Consider the following 22548-nt stretch of genomic DNA (forward strand, 5'->3'; position numbering starts at 1 on the left):
CAGGCAGCAGCCCCCACTGCCAGACTGCTGCAGTGGGTACAGGGTGCAGGGAACTCTCAGGGCTGCTTCAGCAGTCCAGCTGGCACAAGGGGTAGCATCCCCAGGTACCAATTGGTGGGCTCCAGAAGCTCTTGAGAGCTAGTAGCCCTGAGCTACATGCCAGGGTGGCTTTTTATACTGCTGGGGACAGCACAGGTGCTGGCCCCAGGCTATAGCTCCCCCTGGCTGCAGATCCAGGAGGAGCCAGGCACAGTTATTTTGCCCCAAGTGGCACTATTTGCTCCACAACAAAGTGCATGTTTGAGCACATGCGCTGAAGCAAAAATCTGCAGCTCAAATTTGCACTGCTTCTATTTGAGCTCCTGCAAGCGCACGTGCTTGCATGTGTGAACATGCCCTTAAAGTCTGCGATTCTTTAAATGTATTGGAATGTGGTTAGAGGTTTTAAAATTGGTTTGAATTTCTCTCGTCCAAGGTTTGTATAGCTGCTTTAAAGGCAATCCGTCTTCTATAAGCAGAAGAATAAAGAAGAACAAACATTTTAGGACTCTCAATTATTTCTTAGCATATCATGCTTCTACAGTATACATAATGACATGATGCATTATTAGCATTTATTTGTAATGACCCATCTAATTTATGCCAGGATCCATTGCTTCTCCAAGTATTGCACATACCACTGACTAAGATAGAAAAACATTTCTACACATGCCTCACTAACATTCATTCCATATGATTCCCCCCAGTAGATGCATGGGAAATATGTTTCTATCTCTCCAAGATAAATCTGTGCAGTCAGAGTGTCTGGGAGGTATGACAAGACTAAAGTATTGTATGGCAATTTGTTTTGGTGAAATATTTCTACATAATAGCTGACAGAAAACAAAGCTGGATTTTCACTGAAATATTGTGTGCGCAGTATACTGCAACTTCTCGGTACTAGGAGGCTCTTAACAATACAACATTTTATTAGTAAAGGGTTCTTGTCTTGGTGCAATATGCACATAAACAGGCAGCTTGGCCTCATCCAAAGTGATACTGAATTGATACATAATCACAGAGCTTGGAGATTTTTCATTGGCAGATGGTATTGACATTTGTTGCAGGCTGCAGCCAATTCCTGAATTGATTCCAATGGTTTCAAGCCAGTTAAAGATTTTAAATGTAAAGAAAAATAGCTGCCATTTTCTTGTTTTTATGTAGCATTCATTAAAAGTTGACTGGCTGATGTTTAGGACAAAGAAGGAATATACTGAAATAGTTTTTGTAGAAATTTTGAAAGTCTTTTAGCTGTGGACACCAATCACAGGACATCACCACTGTCCTTGTCAAACTCTGCAGAAGGATCAGGTTTTGCATGTAAATATTAAGACTGATAGTCTCCGATTAAATAAGCTATAACCTACAAAAGTTCAGGCCTTTCTGAACAAGTTAATCTATAAAGGTGCCACCCCTGCCCTTTTTAAGGAGGGTCTCTCCTGGTTAGGGCTGAGGTATGAAATTGGAACAGTTAAAAGAGGATTGAATTTCTGTTGCTTAGGTCTCATCTCGTCCACGTAAACAAAAAAGACTTCAGGCTGAAGGGCTTGAAGTACAGTACCTCTTAAAGTAATCTAAGTATTTGTTATATAATTATTAAAAGTAGAAGGCATATTACTTAAGACTTGTCCCATGTCTTTTTCCACTGAGGAGATGGAATGAGTATATATTATGTGGCATGCCTGCCAAAGAGGTTGGCCCCACTGCACTATTTTAGTTCTGGATTAGTCAAGCAAACTAAAGTTAAAAATGGGGGGGGAGGGGCGCACAGAGGAGACAGGAAAACGTTAAGAACCAGGGACATTCTTCAAAGGTAGACTGTTTCCTAGAAAAGAGAGAAGTTCCTTTTGCAAAATTTGATAAATTTTCAGCAAGTAGGAGGGGTTGATTATTCCTTCTGGGACATAAGTTTAGAAGAACAGAACTCAGTAGTAGAGAATTTCTATAACCGTTACTTTGTAGTTTCCTAGAATGTGATTTTTTTTTAAATGACTACTTTCCTGAACAACTTAGATACAATTATACCTTCAGATGCTTCATTGTAGCAGAAGCTGCATCATTAGATGCACAACTGAACCAAAGAACTAGCAGATCTACAAGAAGTAGAGACAGGCCATGTATAGACATTTAGCTTTTCCTGTAAGAGTTGCTGCTTTCCCTTGAAAAGGCACAAGTATACAGATATTCAGGATTTTCTCCCAAAGAAAATATGGTCACTTCAGGAGAAAAAAGTAACCTGGAAACAGTCAGCGTTAAATCATACCTGGGAGAGTTAAGGTCTATACAACGTACCCTTCTAAGAGAAGTCACAGCACTGTCCTCTAGCATCCAAGGATGCTTTACTCCCCCTGGAGACTTGAGCCTGAGTGACATGCTCTCTACTACTCTAGCCAAGCAAGGAGCAGAACATTCCCCTGTTCACAATCCCATTGTACTGTAAGGAGACAAAGGCTGAGTCTGAGCAGTCTGGGTCAACCAACTGTGGCTGCCTTGAACACTGCTGCTATCAGCCTTCAGGCAGGCTGGAAGAGCCTATAGAACATGCCAAGATGTGGGCATGGGGGCCCTTGGTCTACACAGCATTAACACAGCAAACCCTCTGCTCTTCAAGAGCTCAGTATTTTAATATCTGGACAGGTTTCTCCACCAAGAGAACAAACCAAGGAGAATTCTCCCTGGTCATTTGAATACTTGTGCAGGGCCTTAGAAGCACTGCTGTCAGAATATGAATCTTTTCGCCTATAGACAATGGAACATTCATTACAAAATCAAAAACCTCCAAACATTTAGCTTCTGAAATGTTGTCATGGTACTAACTACATTCTATTACTCTCCTTGACGATGCATCATGGCCTCCCTCCTTGGTGAGAGGAAGCATTATAATACAGCAGTCATGCCTGCAGCACATTTTGACAAATGAGGTCAAATGAGCCTAGTCTAAAACAAAAAATGGGAGCATGAAGCAGCAACCTACAGTTGCCATGACTTAGTGAAGTAGTGTTTCCAAAGCAATACACTCCTGCTTTATTATAGGACTAGAGCTGGAAAGGAAACGGGTTGGCAAGCCCAGTCCTTTGCAATTGCAAATGTAAAACAAACAAATCAACCAACCACCAAACTTTTTTCAGCAATGATAGCAGAGAAAGTAATGTTTTCCAACAGTAAATGGAAACTATTTATGCAGACACTTTTCGTGAAGAATTGTTTTGTTAAGCAATTACTTTTTCATTAAAATAGTTTCAACTGGAATTTTTTATAAGACCCAATCAAAATTTGCTCGTTATGGGATCTGCAGCAAAAAAGAAAGCCACCATACACACACCAGTAGTTGCCAGAAATACACATACATTTAACTTTTTAGTGGAAGACGCACATAGAGAAAGAAAGTAGTTTCTCTCTAATCAAGATCCTACACTCTCTTTTGTTTTAATTACTAAATGATTATAAACCAACAGTTGAAAATGTTTGAAGTGAATTTAGTTTGTCTCAGTGGCACTGCAATACAGCATGCCATTTAGTTATTCCTGAATGTGAGATCATTAGAGTACTTAGATGTGCAAAACACCAGTTTTTGGTAATCTGGCACTGTAGTAATAAATTTGATGCACAAATACAATTGAAGAGCAAATAAGGGTTGGAATGGGATAAAGTTTAAACACTGAACAAAATAGTTTTCTTAAATGTGTTTTAAAAGAAATCCATCCACCCCCCCCCAAAAAAAAAAAAAAAAGCTAAAGCAAATTGGATCATTTGTAGGCAAAAAAAAATTGTAGCAATCCAGGAAGATACACAACTTAAGATAAAGTAGGTCTGACATAGATAAATAGATTGCCTAATAGGTTGTTTACTGTGCTATTGAACATGAAGCATGATAAAGTAAAAGGGGGGGAAAAGGCCTGCGTAAGCTTTATCTCCATAACAACCAAGAGGAGAACAATTATGACAGAGCACAGAAAAGCCACCTTCACAAAACAGGCCTTAACCTTAGAGCAATGAGGAGTGATATAGCAAAATACTCTGGATGTCTAAATAAAAAGGCAGGGAGAATCTTTCACCAATTTGAACTTTCTGCAACACTAGAGACATAGCAATTAACACAAAGGTTATTTATTGGATCAGTCATAGTTTTAAAATTAAATTAATGGTGACCAAAACTTTATTGTGGAAAAAAACAGAATATAAACATTAAATGATTATTCCACTGTCTAAAGATATTAGGTCTATGTCTGTAGCTGCATACCAAAATAGTATTAATACTATTCTAAGTTGTAAAAGGCATTCCAACTAAATAAAGGAACTCTCCCCCCTCTTTTCTGGGTTAAGCCATTTTAAAAATTAGCTAATTTTTTTTTTCAAGAGCCTCATAGTTCAAAAAGCTCTTGATTACATTTTGACCTAGCTAGATGAGCCCTTACAGATTGTAACAAGAGAGTCTGCATTCAAAGCAATCTTGAGAGTTCTGTTATTAAAATAAGAGAAAGGACAGATGTTTGAATGCACAAATGAAGTAATTTGGAAGATATATTTATTTAGAGCCTAAACCTGTTCCCATTGAAATGGTTGGCAAAACTCCCACTGGTTTTAATGAGTACAGGATCAGGCTTTTAGGTGGATTATGAATTAAGCTCTTGACATTAAACAATCCAGAAAGAACATTTTTTACTGCTTTAAGAGAGATGCCTGGAAGAGCCTCAATCCAGTAGGAACTCTAGGGACACTGTACCCCGACACAGGAACAATGCTTCCTAGGCCCCAAGGGAGCACAGCTGCTGTGCTATCATGTTACAGAATACAGTGGGTGCAGTCCCTCGCCAAGGATTAGGGCTATGCCTGCCTGAAAAATGAAAAGGTTGTCAGAAAACAATAAAAAGTTAAATTGTTTTCTGTTCAGACCCATTTTTTATTTTGCGCGATTTAAAAATCCAAATGGTTCCAGACAGTTATATTTAGTTTGTCTTCTGCAGTTTTGGAAAACTACCCCAACTTGAACAACTTTATAAAATATTTATAACCTAAATCTCAATTAAGATTTTCTATCCAAATGTTCTACTAGTAGGCGCACACAGCAAATGCATTTTCAGTGGGTATTAGTGCTTCAGTTACGTTTAGCAAACATGTCTGTAACAAATTCACTCAAGTACTATTCATGCAATACTTTTATTCCGCATTTCCTTGCTACCATGTCTTAGTAAAGAGATGACTTTTACATTGCCTGAAACATTTGGATAAAGGCTTTAGCATTTCCAAATGACAGATACAAAATGCAGTAGTCAAACCCAAAATGTGCTACTGTTGTATGTACTGTTATGTTTAAAGTGAACGTTATACATATGATCTCATTGTTCCTTTCAAATGAAATTAAATCACTTAATAGCTTGATATGTCACTGCTGGTCAAGAGTTCTGTTCATTAAATAAATAGGATAATAAGCAAAGTAAGAAGCAAGTATCTAGAAGACACCAGAACCACATCCAGGATTTTGCAGTGAGGAGCAGTGACCAGCGCTGCAGTGGTGGCTGCATCCCCTCCCCCCGCGCCAAGACAGGCAGCCCACATTGTAAGAGCAGCAGCTGGGGATCCTTCCCCTCTCCACTTAGAAAGATGTCCCTTCCCCTCCCCTCCCCTCCCACCTCCCCCCTGCCTGCTGCTACCACTGTTCCCATTGTCCTGGGGAACAGAGTAGCTTTAGAGTAGCATCTTCCTACTCCAGCCAGCCTGCGCAAGGACAAGGCTTAGCCTGGGACAACTGCAATGGAGAGCAAGTTCTGATACGCACAAGGATGTCTAGGGCAGTCTAGCCCAGATGGGGGTTAATTACCTGAAATCTAGTTTGGCTCCCCGGGAAGTCTGGAGTCAGAACTGGATTTGGAAGCCATAGCCAAAGTCAGGAGAAGCAGGGGTCAGAAGCCAAAGCCAGGGACAGGGTAAGCTGAAAGCTAACCACAATCAGAAGTCAAAAAGCCAGAGCTGAAGGTTAAAGCAGAATTACAAGCAGGGAACTGGAAGCAAAGAATACCAAAGCTTGAGTCAGAACCAGAAGTCAAAACCAGAAAGCCAGCAAGAAAGAGCACAGAAGATCAAAAGCAAAAACTTTTACCTTTGCCCAGACAAAGAGAGGGTACTCTAGAGCTGGAACAGGTAGGGTCTGCTACCTGTAGCATCATGAAACTGGGTGCCCTTATTACCTCACTGAACTCAGCTGGGACCTGGGCACTGCTCAGGGCTTACTTCAGGTGTTACTTTTTCTGGGGATGACTTTCCCTGACTCTTGATGGGACCCAGTTAGCTTCAGGAGGCCAGTCTAGCCTCAGTATAGGTTTTCCCTTCTGGTGCCTGTTCCTGGCCTGATAGGAAACACCTGAGGAGACCACTCAGGTGAGGAGAACCAGCCCATCACTGCTGCTGTCCCAGGTTGAACCCAGCTCCTGTGCAGCCCACCTGGAGCAGGCAGGATCAGCTCAGAAGCCACCTCCTACTACCAGATCATTGGGGATAGCAATAGCAGGGGGTGGGGGTGGTAGAATTGCCACTGTGCACAGAGGGGAAGGGAGAGGAGGACTTCTTACCTTGAGGGGCTTAAAATATTCCTCAGCTGCTGCTCCTGCATCATGGTCAGAAATGGGGTGTAGCCACACCATTGTACCCACTCTATATCTGCCCCTGGAAGTCACCTGTTGCTATACACCTATGTGGTATCTAGCCAAAGTTTAACCAATAAGAACAGAACCATCCAGTATCATAAGACTGAGGTGGTCATAACCCACAACACCCCAAGTATTGTTGGGTCTTCACAAATGGTTGTAATGAAAGAACTCAAAATGGCACTATTGGATCCCTTACCTAGTAGCATAACAACCCAGGTCCATAATCTGGGTGGAAATAGCAGCAGTGGGGGTCAGCCCAGCTGCAGCAGGGATGGCAATTCTTGCACACCCTTTCAGTGGGTGCCTGGTGCTCTGATCACCCACTCCTCATTATGCTACTTCCCTAAACTCATTCCTGTGCACATGCAGAACTCTCTTACTTGAGTCTGATGGTACTTTCCACCTGAGCTAGATAAACTGGTTGGATAAATAGAGTATAAATTGTGTCATGTTTACTCAGGCTGGTAACCTACCAGGACACAGGCTAAATCACTTGAGTGATGATAGCTCTCCATTTCTTCCCCACAATTACCCCAATATGCTCAGAAAGACAGGGGCATTCTCCCACAGGTCACTGGAAAAGAGTCTTAGAATAATTCAGCTTCCTACAGCACAAAGAACCAGGGGGCAGGTGACATAGGGACACATACATGGAGCTTAGTTACTGTGAGGTCACAGAAATGTGAGCATGGCTTGAAGTGTGGCTGCTAACACACGGATGCTAAATTGGAGGTGCCAAATTAACTCAGTACTGTAGACATATCCCAAGTGACAGAGCTTACTTGAAGGGGCCCAAAATCAATAAATTGTGGAAGCCAGGAGATAAAACACATCTTTCAAGATCCTCCTGGTACTGTAAATCCTGGACAAAGGGATATCTGAATATGGCATGATTCAGAAGTATTTCTATCATGAATGAATTCAAGCGACTGGAACCCAGCATTAAGTATGTACAGCCCTTACTCAGGCAGCTTTCAAATAATGAATGAGTCACAAAGTTACTGTGGTGTATTCTTATTGAAATGGTTGTAGTGAAAGAACTCAAAACAGCACTATTAAATTCTGTTATTCACATAATCTGGGTGCCTTTTCCTGCATTGGTAGTATATAAATATTTAATTTCTATCCTAAAAAATGAAAGCATATTTGATTTCCTGTGGTTAAATATTACATTTATTAGTTCTGTTCGTTTATGGGACAGAGCCATTTTTATGGTTGGCACTCACAAGTTTATCCCACATTACACTTGCAAACAATTCACCTACAATAATTATTTTGCTGTGGTCTACTACATAAATCCTATTTATATAGCTTGTGTGGTTAACTTTTTAAAAGTAAGTTAAGACGTAAGGAATGCTGGGTAGCTAATCTCATTTCTCTTCATAGGGGTATACTTCTCTTTTCTCACAAGGAGAGACAGATGTCATAAAAAACCAAACATCATATATATGGATATTAACATTCCTTCTATATGCATCTAATCTCTTCCACTGTGAAGTCATGAAAGGTTACAAATGCTATGAGACAGAAATCAAAGACTGCCTTTTATGGTATTGAATAGATACAATAACGCTGATGTTAATTGACAGGTTTCAGTAATGTATCTTATAACTTAGCTAGTTGTTTGTATGTATATTTCTTAGCCTTGCTCTTGAATTTTAAATAAAAGACAGTATTGTGAAAAAAAAATGGTTTACAGATAAATATATGTATGAATAAATATATGCAAATATATTTATTGACTCTTGATTATCAGTGGAAAATAATACATGTAGTCAGAGGCCCTCAGAAGTCCACTTCCCTTGCTCCCCCCTCTCCCCAAAAAAGGATGTTATTTCCAAAGTACAGAATGTCATGGAACACTTCATGAATAAACTTTTTATTCTCTCCTATGGTCACATAGAGACTAACACAATGTTGCCTTTAGAATCAGATCCTGCACATGCTTACTAATGAAATTTCAATAGCCTCCCCCGGGAAAGAGGGAGCCCTGGATTCTAGCTACACAGAGGGTGCAAAATACAGTCCACCAAGTGATTTTATCTGGCATGCGGCTGTTCCACTGAAGGAGAATTGTATCCGGCCTGTAGCTGCCCAGGCTTTCGGCATTTCTCACCCATGCCAGCTGGCTGCAGCAGTAGCAGCAACTCCCCTACCTAGCCCCCCAGTGTATGCTCCAAGACAGGGGGCACTGAACTCCTGGCCAGGCTTCTCCCCAGCAAGGCTGTCTGTGCCCAGCTCTGACTCTGCAACCATTCACAGACCAGACGGCCTGCCCCTGGCAAGTCGAAGCTCAGATAAAGTTCTCCCCACTGGTGGGGTAGGGATGCAGAAGTAAGAGAGCCAGGAGCTATGGGTTATCCAAGCCCTGCTGGGCCAGGCCATGCCAGGGCCTAGTAGTGATGTAGACACCACTAATGCAGTGCTGTGCTGTGTTCCTGCATGCTGCTTCAGGCTGCATCATGTGGGTGCGGCTGGAGTGGTTGATACAGCTCCTGCCTGACCCCAAAATCCTCAGCATATGGCCAGATTGGGAAGGAGTCATGCCAGCTGCACCCAGGTGGCCTGAAGTGGCACATAGGAACACAGTGTAGCACTGGTACAGCCTGGCCAGGTGCTGGGGACTCAGGGTGAGAGAGGGGGTGCAGGGAGAAGAGGGCCAGGAACTGCAGGTTACCTGGGCCTGGCCAGGACAGTGCCACACTGTGTTTCCCCTCTCTTGTTGCACCGCCTTCCCTGTCCCAGGTTCCCAGCATGTGGCCAGGTCAGACATTATCTACTCCAGCTGTGCCCTTGTGGCCCAAGGTGGTGCATGGAAATACAGTGTGGCACTGCCCCAGCCTAGCCTGGCTGTGTGCCGGGGACTCAGGGAAGAGGAAGAGGTACAGGGAGAAGGGAAGAACAAAGGTTAAGTTCCCCTAACCTTTGTCCACTCACCTCTTTGCTCTTAGATCAGTTACGAGCAAGGTGGGGTGCTGACCCAGCCCACAACAGCTCACCAAAACTCCCTAAATGGCCCTCTGACCCAAATAATTGCCCACCCCTGGGCAATACAGAACAGAAGGAAGAACCCGAGGCTTCCTTCATTGAAAAAGAGTGCCTGCTGCCAGAAGTAGCTACCTTTGTCCCCCTGATCCTGTGAATCATGCAGTTTTCACATTCCAGCATATTGGTGTTAACAGGGCAGATAGAAAACATCCTCAATCCTGACTAGCCCATGGCTTGGTGGTTAGGACACTTCACTTTGACATTAGAGACATGGGTTCAAACCCCTTTAGGGTGAATGGCATCTATAACCAAGATGGTTATAGATGGTTTCCTTTTCCTATAAAGGAAAATCATGGGTGGTCTGTTTTCCCCTCCCATTGACTTAGCTGAAAGCCAAGCTGCAGGTGTGTTATAAAAGTAGGCATATTAATGGTTTTTCAAGGATTCCAGTACAGTGAAACTGGATTGTACTTAGAGACTTAAAAGTCACACAAATTCCAAAAGCAGGATCCAGGACTAAATACTCAGGTTCTAGGATTCAAAGCCAACAGAATGGGGAAAGCAAAATACATTTTGCCACCTATTCCATGAACTAAAATTAGAAGTATGCCCAAATCAAAACCCCAGCATGTGCTCTGGGTCCCTTTGGGCACCTATACACATGCCCGACATCTGCTCCGAGCAGAGCAGACTGAATTAAAATTGGCACACTCTTGCAGCCTTGGCATTACATGTATTCAGCATCCCTGCACTTCAAAATGGCAGTGGGGGTGCCTTAACTAAAGCTTGTTGAATTAGCTTTATTTAAAGCATCCGGCCACCATTCTGAAGTGCAGGACACTAAATACATGAGATGTTGTGGGCACTTTAATGGAGCCATTCTAATTAAATTCCACCCCTCCCCCCCCCCCCCACGCGTGCAGTTCTCGGAGTTGCACTAATTAAATTCCCCCCCCCCCCCCCCCCCCAGAGCGCATGTAAAGATGGGCCTTTCAGCTGCTTTCAATATCATTTGGGGATGAGGGAGAGTTCAAAATCCAGAAAGAAATGCCAGTCAGAATTTGGGGTCTCAGATACACCTTTCATCAGGATGCAGATACAGTAGCCTCCTGGACTCCACATTTGAAAACAAGTTTCAGTAAATCTAGTGGAACTAGATTTTTTTATTTATACTTGTTTCAGTACTGCCTAGGAGCCACTGTCAGAATGACCATTATGCTAAGCACTAGCACTGTGCAAAACAGCACCATTTCATTTCCACTTCTGTTTCAACGGGATGGTGTTTCATTTTGAGTTTCATTTCATTTCAAAAGCACTGTTCCGTTCCGTTTTGTCAAAACTGTTTTGACATTTTACCCATAGGCTATAATGGGGAACCGTGAAACTGCCTATACCTTTGTCAGTTCTTTCCTGATTCAGATGAAACTTGGAGGGATGGTAGCCTCTTCTGAGGCCATGAAGCCTGCCAAGTTTCAAGGAGATAGGTGCTGGGATTTCTGGGAAACTGCACCTCAGGCTGCTGACAAGCAAAACTCGTGACATGGGTGAGAAAAAGCAGGCCAGTTCAAACAATCCTGCCTTTTCTTCTGTTTTTCCATCCCTCCGCCAGAGCACTGGGATCAGAAGGGACCTCAGGGAAAGATCACACAGTCACTGGCCAGCTACATACAGTCAATATGAGAGCAGTCCTTCCCCACTCTTCCTCCTCCCTCCTTACTTTCTGTTTCCCTGCAGGCAAGCCCAGCTTGAGTTTCAAAACTCTTGAAACATTTCAACTGCTCTTGGTTTTTTTTCCAAGGCCATTTTGAAACCCTTTATTTTGTTTCAATTTTACTGTTTTGAGCTCGAAATGAGTAAAAACAGCGTTGAAATGAAACAGCTGGCAAAATTTCACACAGTTCTACTGAGCACTTCATTAACACAAGAAAAAGGTGTCTGTTTCACAGAGCTTGCGATTTATGCTGTTTAACAAAATTTATTGACCAACAGATTTTGGACCAAACCTGTTTGTAAATGCACTTTCAAGAGTCATGCTTGAACTTGATTCATCTCAAGTGTGGAATTCATTAGCAGACTTACAAACATAATTGAAAAACTCAGGTAATAAAGGTCTAACAAAGTGACCAAGCTTCCAGACTTAGAGGCGGCACAGAACTTTCAGAGTGTATCTGGTATCCTGGACAATCTCTAAATATTCTGTGGATGATGGTAACTCCATAGTTCCTGCAGATTTCTGTTGCCTTGATTTATAGCTCATCGGGTGTCTGTATTATTCTCTCTCTCATTCTATAAATAGAAAATTTAAGATTATACCAAGGGTGAGCAAACCCAAAAAGGCTTGCAGGATTAAACCTAGGAAGGGATTTTTCAAAGGCAAACATGAAAGTTTGACACCTCCCTGTAGCCATGTGTTTTTATGAATCCTAGACAGAGCTGAATACTATGACATTTACAGGCAACATAATCACAACAGTACAACGCAGGGTAGCCGTAATGGAATTCAGGTAAGAGAACAGAGACAGGGTGAGAAATATCAGCTTCTTACCTAGTACCCAGACTGTGAAGATCGTGTGCCAGCCTGTTCATTCTTCTGGGTTAGCTTCACAATAAAAAAAAGTATCCAGATAAGATTAGTATCACATAAAGTCACAATGAGACATTAGAGCCTGCTGAGTATATTCCAAAGAACACATTTGGGACTAATTTAGATGAGGGTCATGTTTTTCCTAAATTGTTAGTCACAATCAGGAATCCAGGTTTTCCATTTGCTGTGGAAAAATGCATATTTTCTCCTTTTTAGAAGAAAAACCTGGGAAACAGCAGGTTTCCCATTACAGGCTGGAAGAGTTCCAGCCAGCAAGAGGCTGCTTGGGGCTCATGGGAGCGGGATACAGAGGGAACCATGTGCATGTGTATGTGTACACGTGCATGTAGCAGCCAGGTAGGGTGGCTGAGAGCAACTCTTGCAGCTCCATTCAGGGGAACAAACAACATGTGGGGTGCAGGTAGGAACAGGTGACAGGACAGCGGGGCATGTGCCATCCCTGATATCTGGACCCATGGCATGATACAGGGCTACAACCAGGCTGGACTAGCTTTGGGCAGGAGCTACCTCTGTGGTCCGCAAAGCAGGACCCAGTGCTGGAGGGAACACTATGCCACCCTGGCTGCCAAGGTGGGACACCCCTGCCTATCCAGCAGCATCAGGGCACACAACTCTGTGCTGCAGCACCTCACCTTGGCAACATGACACTCCCTCCCATGCCAGGTCCTGCCTGCTGGGCTGCGAAGGTGACTCCTATGTAGAGTTGGTTCAGCCTAGCTGTAGCTGCAGAGCTCTGGGGGACACTTCCCCCCCCACCCCCATGATGCATTGCTTATTGCCCCCCACCTATATTCCCGCGTGTCACCTGTGCCCACATACCCCACCCCCTTCCTCACACACTGTGGGGGGGGGGGGCATGGGTCAGGAGTGAGAGGCCCTGGCAGTGCTGGAGGGGGGGGGGTTGTGGCTTTGAAGTGAGGGGTAATAGCATGGGTAGGGGCAGGGCACTGGCATATCAGAGCTGCTCAGTACCACAAAGGAGTCAGGTGGGGGGAGGAATAGCCACAGCTGGACCCATATCCCAGTGAGCAGATGGGGCAGGGGGAGCTCTGATTTTCCATGATAAAGAAAAATAAAAATCAAATGCCAAAATATATAGGTGTTTAGAATTTATTTTATTATAATGATTGAGGCACTGAAAGGTTTCCAAATTGCTTTAAAATTGTATATATCAGTAAAACAGTGTGTTCAGCTGACAGAGTGGCATTTCATTTTAATCATGGAAGAGCTCATATTTTGGGTAGTCTAATCAAAGAATTTGGGATTTTTAAACAGAAAACCAAGATCCTTGGCATCACTAAAAAAATGTCATAATTACATATCCTCAGTTTTGCCTCTAATACAGAGGGCTATGCTGCTTGGAGAAGAGAGGCAACAATGTAAGAGTGCTCTTGGAGCATTGCCTAGGTTAGAACTGTTTCCACAGCTCACTGATGCTTGCCCATTACTTGACCATTTCAAATGCTGCCCTTCTGCACTGGTTTCTTTGGCATGTCCATATTACAGGGAACATAATTCCAACAAGATACATCTACACTGCAGATTGCAGCATAGGTTTGAAATGACTTAAGGCTAGCTCAGTGAACTAGCTAGGGTGCCAGAGAGTTTAGCCGAGGCTGCACAGGGTAGATCATGGAGTTTCATGTTACCACAGCAAGGAACTTTCAGTAACTGACCTAGCTTGCTTTAAGCTAACACAGTTCTCTTCACACTACATCACATAGTAATGTGATGTTGTACGTATTTGTTTCTTGTGTTGCTATTATATTATTTAAAGGTTATTCTGTTGCCTTCAGCACAATAAGTTACTGTCACGTGATCCCATCCTTGGCTCCACCCACTCATCCCACTCCCAGATGCTGCTCCCTTCCTGGCTGCAGGCCCATCCCAGCCTCCCAGCCAAGCATGGAGCAGAGCCAGAAGCCATTTAGGGAGTTTTGGTGAGCTGTTGCAAGGGCAGAAAGGGGGGTGCTTACCTGGCCTATGACAGCTCAGCAAAACTCTAAAGCTAGAGATAGACTTTCAAAAATCCTGAGCCTAAATTGATTCAATCCTTGCAGGTTAGTCTAGTCTAATCTGGCTAGGCTGAACTGGTTTGTAACTGCACACATATCCCCTCTGGACTGAAAAAATTCGGGCACATGTCTTCAGTGCCTCAGACTAGAAGCTGGGGGGTGCTAGAGCAGCCCTCCCTTCCCTTCCACAGGGCTGAGCTGGGGCGGGGGCGGGGGGGGAAGTGGCCAGGCCCCAGCAGGACCCTCTGATGTTCCTTGCCTTCCTGAGCAGCCCAGTAGACAATGTTTAAATCGCCCCTAACTCAGTATTTATTAACCCAGTAAGAAAATAAAGCCTCTCTCCATTAGTTCAAGCTCTTCTTAAACAGCTTTTCCAAGGAAGAACATAAACAGCTACCTGTTGATTAGCTCCAAAAAGCCTATCTGCCTTGGTCTTCTCCCACAACATGGACTGTAGCCAGCATGCGGTCTGATAGCTAATGCTGAAAAGGTACAAGGCAGAGGGGCAGGGGGAATAATCCCTGTTTTGGGAATGCCTGCAGTCTCTGCTGGAGCTCCAGCAAGGGGCCAGCCCTGCTGTGGAGCAGGGAGCCCCTCCCAACCCAGAGAGCATGCCGGGATGCTGGAGGAGTCTCGTTTATCTTAAACCAGCAAAGGATCTTGGGCAGACATTGCATAAACTGGTTTGAGCCAAATCAGTTCAGTCTGATACCACATTCAACCAGGTTTATCTCAAATCGATTTCAGCCATTTTCAAACTGGTTTATGTACACTGAACATCTGTTCTCTTACAGGTTTAAGCCAGTTTCTGATCACTTAAGCCAGTTTATGTATAATGTCAGCCCCTTGCTTAAATGACCCTTGAGCCTAAATAATTGCTCACCCCTTATAGACTTAATGGAGATGTATAGCATAAGCTTTCCTAAGCAGAGGGCAGCCAAGCATCAGAGCTGCTACACAGAAAGCAGTATTTAGAACACAAAGGGTAGAAAGGGTCGGGGGGCGGGGAAAGAGAAGGAGAGGACATTGCTGAGAGAAGAGAAAAAGCAAAGCAATTAACACACTGAGGGACATGGGTCTTATAGAAGCTACCCAAACACCTGGACTAGTTAATACATAATCTTGGTTTAGACCATAGTTAACAATCCAGTTTGTGGATGATTTTTCTGCAATTTTCTCTTCAAATTAATTCTTTAAAGCTTTGTTATCTAAAAGCAGATACTCTGAGGTCAGCGATGAAGTGTCCAGGGATGTCTAACATCTGCCATTGCAAGATCTAGGCACCAGTAAAGTATGTCTTTCCTGACTGTGAACAAAGAAGGAAGCTGTTGACAGAATGGCAGCTCTTCTGTATAAAACTATGTAAAATAAAAGCTATTTTGGCAACAGCAAGACTACAGTAGCATAATGGTAAATTCTACTAAGCTTGCCAGAAGGGAAGAGAAGCACAGCAGAATGTTTACAGATGACAAGCAACAGTCAACACCAAGGAATTGTTCCTTGCATTGATCTGGAAAAAAAAAAATGACCTCAATATTCCAAAGTGATAGTGATTTCTGGGAGGACTAACATGAGACCTAAAAAATAGACCCAACTTTCAGAAAACATGAAAGCTTGCCCTCTGAATATTTAGGTCCTTTCAGATTCTCTCAAAGTTGGGCTCCCTTAAGACTGACAAACAAAGAAAACCCTAGTAATTTTTGTGATGTTTGTATAGTTTGGGGGAGTTGTTTTGTTTTTTTACTTTGAGCTATAGAGAAGCTGAGTCCCACACTTCCCACTTAACAGGGGTACGAGTCCCATCACTCTCTGGATGGGTCTTTCAAAAATCCTTCTTATATCAGCTGCACAAATAGTTCAGTCATATTTGAATTCTGCAAACATCACAAGAAAATTTTAGAAATCAGTTGGATAAGAAATAAGATCTATTTTAAAACTGCCAAATAAGATGTTTGTGTACATCATGCAGAACAGACATGTTCTGACCCTAATGAATACAAACAAAAAGTGCTTAGTCATGAATAAAAATCTAATGGTTGCTAGATTTCAGAAGGTTGGAGTAATAAACATACTAGTGTACAGTGGGGGAAACTGCAGTGAACTGAGATTTACAGAAATAGTTTGTCCTGCCTCTCTCTGTAATATTGGAGTATAGGCATGTACACCATGTGATGCTGTGGAGGAATAAACCCTTTAGTTTTGGTAAAGAAATACCAAGCTGCAAGCCCCTGGTATAGTTGTTTTATTGAACAGCTTCTCCACTCTGCTTGTTGCATGGTTTTATGAGGTCAATGATAACAGGACAAGATTAAAGGAATGTCCTTACTACAAGTATACAGTTACTGCAATCATTCTAAGCATCATGAAAAGGTTAATCCCAGCAGGAAGAGAATTGCAACCGCTCTAATAGGCAAGTCAATAGCTTGTTATATTTCATGCTTAAAAGCATCTTCAGCCCCTGAATGTTTAAGAGGAACAGAGATCATAAAATTGGAGATGGAAAAGAACCACTGCAATGTTGACAGGAACCATTACAATGTTGACAACTCATGAGATCATCACAAGCTCTCCCAGAATCACATTATTACCCTAGAACAACTCTGGACACATCTAGCTGGTGTTGTTTTCACCTGAAGTCATAAAAAGCACTGGAGAAGAACCCACCCAACTTTTGTGTTAATGTCTATTTAGTAACTCAAGTAGGCTGGAATAGGATCAGGGGCAGGCACTTAAGTGGACTAAGATCTAGTCCACATGGTTGCAAAGGAAAGATTGAAACGCGGACTCAAAATATACAAATAAAGACATCAATACTTTTATATTTCATAATCTTTGAATTAATCTAATGATTTCTGATAGTTTGAGATTTCTTGAATACCTGATTTTGACTAAATTATTTAAATGGCAATTTTACCAGTCCAGCCTTGTTCTTACTCTAGTCATACTTTAAGGATAGGAAATTCCATTGGCCAAATTTTAGAATGTTTAACAGAAATTATTATTTCTAGATTAAAATAAAAATTCAGAAGTCACCCCCAACTAAAATTCACATCTATAAAGCATTCAGACTTTGAACATTGACCAGAATGAGCACCTGAAGTGCTGATGGTTCACTTAGCATCAATATAAACTATGTACAAAGTGCGACTTTTCAAAAGCTTTCAGTTCTGAAGTGGTACACTGAAGTCAACAGGGCTAAAAAAAGACAGTCAGAAAGCCCGAGGCTGAATCAATGAAGTCTTTGCAGAGATTAAACTAAGAAGTAAGTGAACAGACATTCACTTTTGTTTCAGGAAATGCAGTCACATGCCTTCAGTGGCTCAAAACAGAAGCCAGGGGGCACTAGAACATGCCTGCCAGCACTTCGAAAGGGAAGGGACTGAAAGCCCACGGCTTTTCCCTCCTCCCTGCTAGAGTGAAGGGGGCATGGCCATGGGGCTAGCACACTGGAGGGTGGGAGTTTGAATCCCCTCCCTGGCTCACATGAGACCCCAGCTCCAGTCTGCCTGGGTGGGTGGGGGGCTTCTGCCCCCACCCACTCCCCACTTGAGGGGGGAGCAGAAGGGTTAAGGCAGTCTATGCCAGGCTGAGGAGAAGGTGGGTAGAGGAAAAGGTAATGGCATTGAATTCAGAAAAGCAAGAATATTCCTCTCTGAAATGAGCAACATGTATTGAACACAGCAATTTGCAACGCAACAAAGAACAACTAAAAATCTTTGCCTAAGCTAAGATACAGCCCAGTAAAACACAGTGAGAGCACACACAATTTAGTCTAACTTAAAATGGAATGTAATAAACCAAAAAGACAAGAGAAAGCCTTGCATAAGTCTTATGTAATCCTGAAGGTAAAGTGTCTCCTTACAGCCAGGTATTCAGAGAGTCTTTCTTGGGGAATCAGCAGGTGCTTTTAGGTGTTGGAGTAGAGATCCCATAGGCCTCATCTCAACTTAGGTTTTTACAAGTGTACTTGCATTCCCCCCCCCCCCCACCTCCCCTTTTACACTTGCACCCCCTTCTTCCCCTTGGGTGCCTTGACATTAGTATGTTTGTCACCTATAGCACCTTTGGCAGGACTCTCATGCATTTACTGCCTTTTGTCTCCGATTAGGTATTCCAGCCTCCCACCTCTTATAGGTTCTGCTTTATAATGTAAATGTAGTTCCCTGCTTTTGTTGGTCACATCAGCCCAAGCAGTCTAGGACCCTCTCCTGTTCCCTTACCTCCATCTCCAGCACATACATGTAACAATTGTGCCAGGTCTTTGCCAACACCTCCCACCTCTCAGTCTGGTGAGGACAGGGCCAAGGTCTGCAGGATATGTGGCAGGGGACCAGTCCCTCCAACCCCAGTTTTCCAGTCTCTCCCCACCCCCATGACCTGGGAGAGCTGAAGAGAATTATGCTCCCTCTCCCTCCCTTTATCAACCGCTTGCCTCAGACTCTGCCAGAGGTGGGAGGAGGTAGTCTGCTTGTCTCCTACCAGCCCCCTGCCAAACAGGCCCCAGCTGGGGTCCTGTGCTAGTGGGAGAGGGGATTTAAGCCCCCCTCCCTCTTCTCTACCCATGCCTGCCTGCCCATGCTCCCCACCTCCTCTGCTCCAGCAGGAAAAAGTCTGGCAGGAGCTGCCTCCCAGCTGGGTTTCCCAGCCCCACCCCCGTGTCAGCCAGCTCTCACTGCTCTGGCTACAGAGCAGAGGGGCAGGGTCAGCCCTGTTCTCTGGAGCAGACAGCCCAGCCCAGGGCTAAGCATCCTGGGATGCCAGAGACTGATTTAACTTGAGCTAGGAAGGGGCCTGGGACAGAAGTTCCATAAACCTGTTTGACCTAAATCAGTTAAGTTTGATATTACATTCAACTAGGTTTATCTTAAGCCAGTTTCAGCCATTTTGAAAGTGGTTTATGTGCATTGAACTTCTGTTCTGTTACAGATTTAAACCAGTTGTGTGCAACTTCTATCCCTAGCCCAAGAGGAGAATTAAGCCAATGCTGAGAGCTTTTACAAAATCCCACCCATTCTCAGGATAACTCACAAACAAGATCCTTAACAATCAGAATGAGATGATGTCTAGAGGCTGCTGAGATACTGAACACTATGTTTTACCTAGCAATTATAAACAGAATTGAAATATAAGTATAGTTCAATTTTTTTTTTAAGTATATTATGCTTTTTCATATGAATTTCTTTTGGACCCAATGCACGTTCCTGAGCATTAGTGTTATCTCATTATCATAAAAATATGATCTTTTAAAGGAAATGGAAAGTACAATTAACCCAAGAAAAGAATATAATGATTTCCTGGTGAATTACCTCATCTTCTCCCAGTCACTTATCCAGAATCAGGTGGGGTTCTTATACATTGATCAGAAACTGAATCCTGTTTTTATTTGGTCTCTGGCTACAAAACGTTTTATGACAAATGAATCTGTTTTATGAAAAGAAAGGCTTGTGTAGTTTACATTACCTCATATTTTGCTCTTTATACGATAGTCTTTCCATGCAAATAAACCTATAACTTGGATTGTGTTTAAAGAGCTTTAATTCTGATAATCAAGCATAGGCTATAACTATTGCAATCTGAGCCTGGCTTAAATGCCAGAGTTCACCTTGTCATTCATAAATATGAACATAAATGTGAATTTAGCAACAGGTCTTATTTAGGTAATGAAAATCTATGTAAATCTGGCCAGGTTATAAGCCTTGAGGGAGGAAGAGGGAAATAAACTATACCATCTCAGTAGACCCATTTGATTTTAACAGCTAGAATCTCTAAAGACTTGCTAAATATGGTCCTAACTCTCATGACTCCTTGTGTTGGCCAGATGGCATATGCATTATCTCCACAGAATAAAAAAAGCGAGTTCCCTTCATCTCTCTTCCTAGGACACAGGAGAAAGGTAGAACTTCCATGTAATGGCAACTTCCAGCAGGTCTGATAGCAAACATTGGAACTGACATCAACCAATGACCCCTGCGCTGCCACCCACATAGCACAGGAGAGAATGATTCCTGAATAAAGTGCAGAGGACCAGGAAGGGAATAGATTAGGACAAAAGGAACAGATCTAAAGATTTTAAGCACAATTTAAGCAAGAGCCAAAATTACAATCCTGAAAACTACACTCAGCTGCTGCCTAACCCAGGAGTTGCCTTGACTGCATGAACACTAAGTTTTGACATTAAAGTCCCTCGAGCTGTTCTAATGCATTCCCAGAAATAACTATCTGGACAGAACTGAATAATTTGGCATCTAGTACATACCTAAATCCTTCTGGGATCCAAAAACTAAGTACTCCTTTGCTTAAGTCCTCTGAGGTGCTCTGAATACCGTACTCTTAAAGCACACTTAACATATGATAACAGGATCAGGCTCCTCTCAAAATACATTTCCAGCGGAAAGCTGGTAGGAACACACCTGTTCTGTATAACAGTTTAATAGTTAAAACACATCCATGATGTGGAAAACACAGGTTCAATTACCTTATTGCCTGTATAGGACTGGAATTTTGTTATAGCTGTGATGGTCCAGGAAATATCAGGCAGGAATTTTGAGGGAGAGATACTTTACTGGACCAACTGTATAGCTGGAAAAGATGTTAGATATCACCTGAGTAATTTCAAATCCTCTACTCTACAACTTGGTGCCTTTGTCTACAATGGAGGAGGCCCATGCTTCAGTCTCCACTGAATAGATACTTCAGGGTAAAACACAAAACAAAGCCACACAAATACCCCAACAAAAAACCCCACGATTTATTGGAGAAAGGACAAGAACTCAGGATTGTCTACTCCAATTTTTCTCAACCAGGGTGCCACAACACTCTGGCATGCCTTGAGATCCATTCAAGGGTCCAACACAACGTTGGTACAAAAACATGATTAGCAAGGTTAACGCTATGTATTTTCATCTGCACTCTCTACCATCTGACCGTGGTTTCCAGGTTCTTTGCAAGAGAAGAATGTCTCTATTATTTTTACTTTAGGCAAAAACAAGTATAAACAAAGAGCTGACATTTTCCAAGGGGTGCCTTGACTCTACCTTGGGATATTTTGAGTTTAATGAAGGATGCCTTGCATATAAAAGATGTTGAGAACCATTGTTCTACACCCACCTGAGTGCCCCAAATCAGTAAGCTAGTCATGTACACTAGCTTTTCCTCACTCAAGGCCAACAAATCTTTTATTTCTATAGTATGTACCTGAATTTTGGGCTTATATCCAGATGTCAATGCTTCCTCTCATCTAACTTGAAACAGCATTTCACTCAACTTGCTAGCTGTTGAAGATCCCATTGGGATACACCTAGCTCCCCGTGCATAATACAGGGGCAGGGCTTAAGTGGCAAATACAAGGTTCTGGATTTTACTGTGAGGACCAGGTACTGCAAGTCAGAAATTGTAATACCATCCTTTCAAGTGCTTACATGTTTTCCATTTGTTTTTGTTTTGGTTATAGCCTGAACTGGCTGACAAAAACTGGGATAGGCTAAAACCAAAAACCTGGAGGAAGGTAACATCAGCTGTAAAAGGGGAGTGGAATTCAAGGAAGAAGATCCTAGAAGTGGTTAGGTAAGAGGACTTAGAGACTGGCTTAGGATAGAGTGGGAGATACAGCAAGTGAGGGACAAACTAAGACCAGAGAAAGATCAAAATTGTAATGAGGAGTTGCCCACACTTGAAATTCACTCAAATGTAAGTGAATGCCCACACTTGAAATTCTGAATGGAGGTGCAGACCCTTTGAATTGTTAGAGAGGTCTGCAAATAAACAGAGGTTGAAAGCCACAGTTATATGCTCAAATGACAGATGCTTCTGCAGCGGTTGAAGGGTTTCCTACCTTGTTGATAAGCCAAGATGGCGACAGTAGGATGCCTTTTACAGGGTGGTCTGGCCCTTTAAGAGGGAGCAGGGAGCCCTGCTTTAGAAACCCTGCTACAGGCTAATAAGGGAGTATCCCAGAAGAGAGAGATCAGCGAGTGGCAAGCTGGGGTAAGGATTAGTTTATGGCCAGGGAGATGGACCAGAAGGTCCACACTGTGATATTGGGTCAAAGCTGAAAGACCTCTCCTACTCCTCAGAAAAATGCTGTGCAACAGGACCAGCCCCAAAGGCACCAGAAATGCTCCCTGATGGCTATCTTAATCCGGTCCCATTTGCCCTCTCTAGCCTACTGTCAAATTCACCCTGCCATCTTTCCTGCCACACCTTGGTGGTAAAATACAACTGGGGAGACTGGCCTCAGAGGCTGATAGCCGGGGCGGGG

At 43.0% G+C, this 22548-nt stretch overlaps 1 long non-coding RNA gene across 1 annotated transcript in view; it reads right to left on the minus strand.

Moving 5' to 3' along the window:
- Positions 1-11637: 11637 nt before the first annotated feature.
- The window catches only part of LOC102382352, a 12447-nt gene continuing 1536 nt past the window's right edge, over positions 11638-22548 (minus strand). The window contains exons 2-3 of the long non-coding RNA XR_322917.1: positions 12217-12270; positions 11638-11957 (exon numbers count right to left, since the gene is read on the minus strand). This is a non-coding gene — a long non-coding RNA (uncharacterized LOC102382352). The remainder of the gene's footprint in view (positions 11958-12216; positions 12271-22548) is intronic.

This window comes from Alligator sinensis, unplaced genomic scaffold, assembly GCF_000455745.1.
Source record: "Alligator sinensis unplaced genomic scaffold, ASM45574v1 scaffold297_1, whole genome shotgun sequence".
NCBI classification, from domain to species: Eukaryota; Metazoa; Chordata; order Crocodylia; family Alligatoridae; genus Alligator; species Alligator sinensis.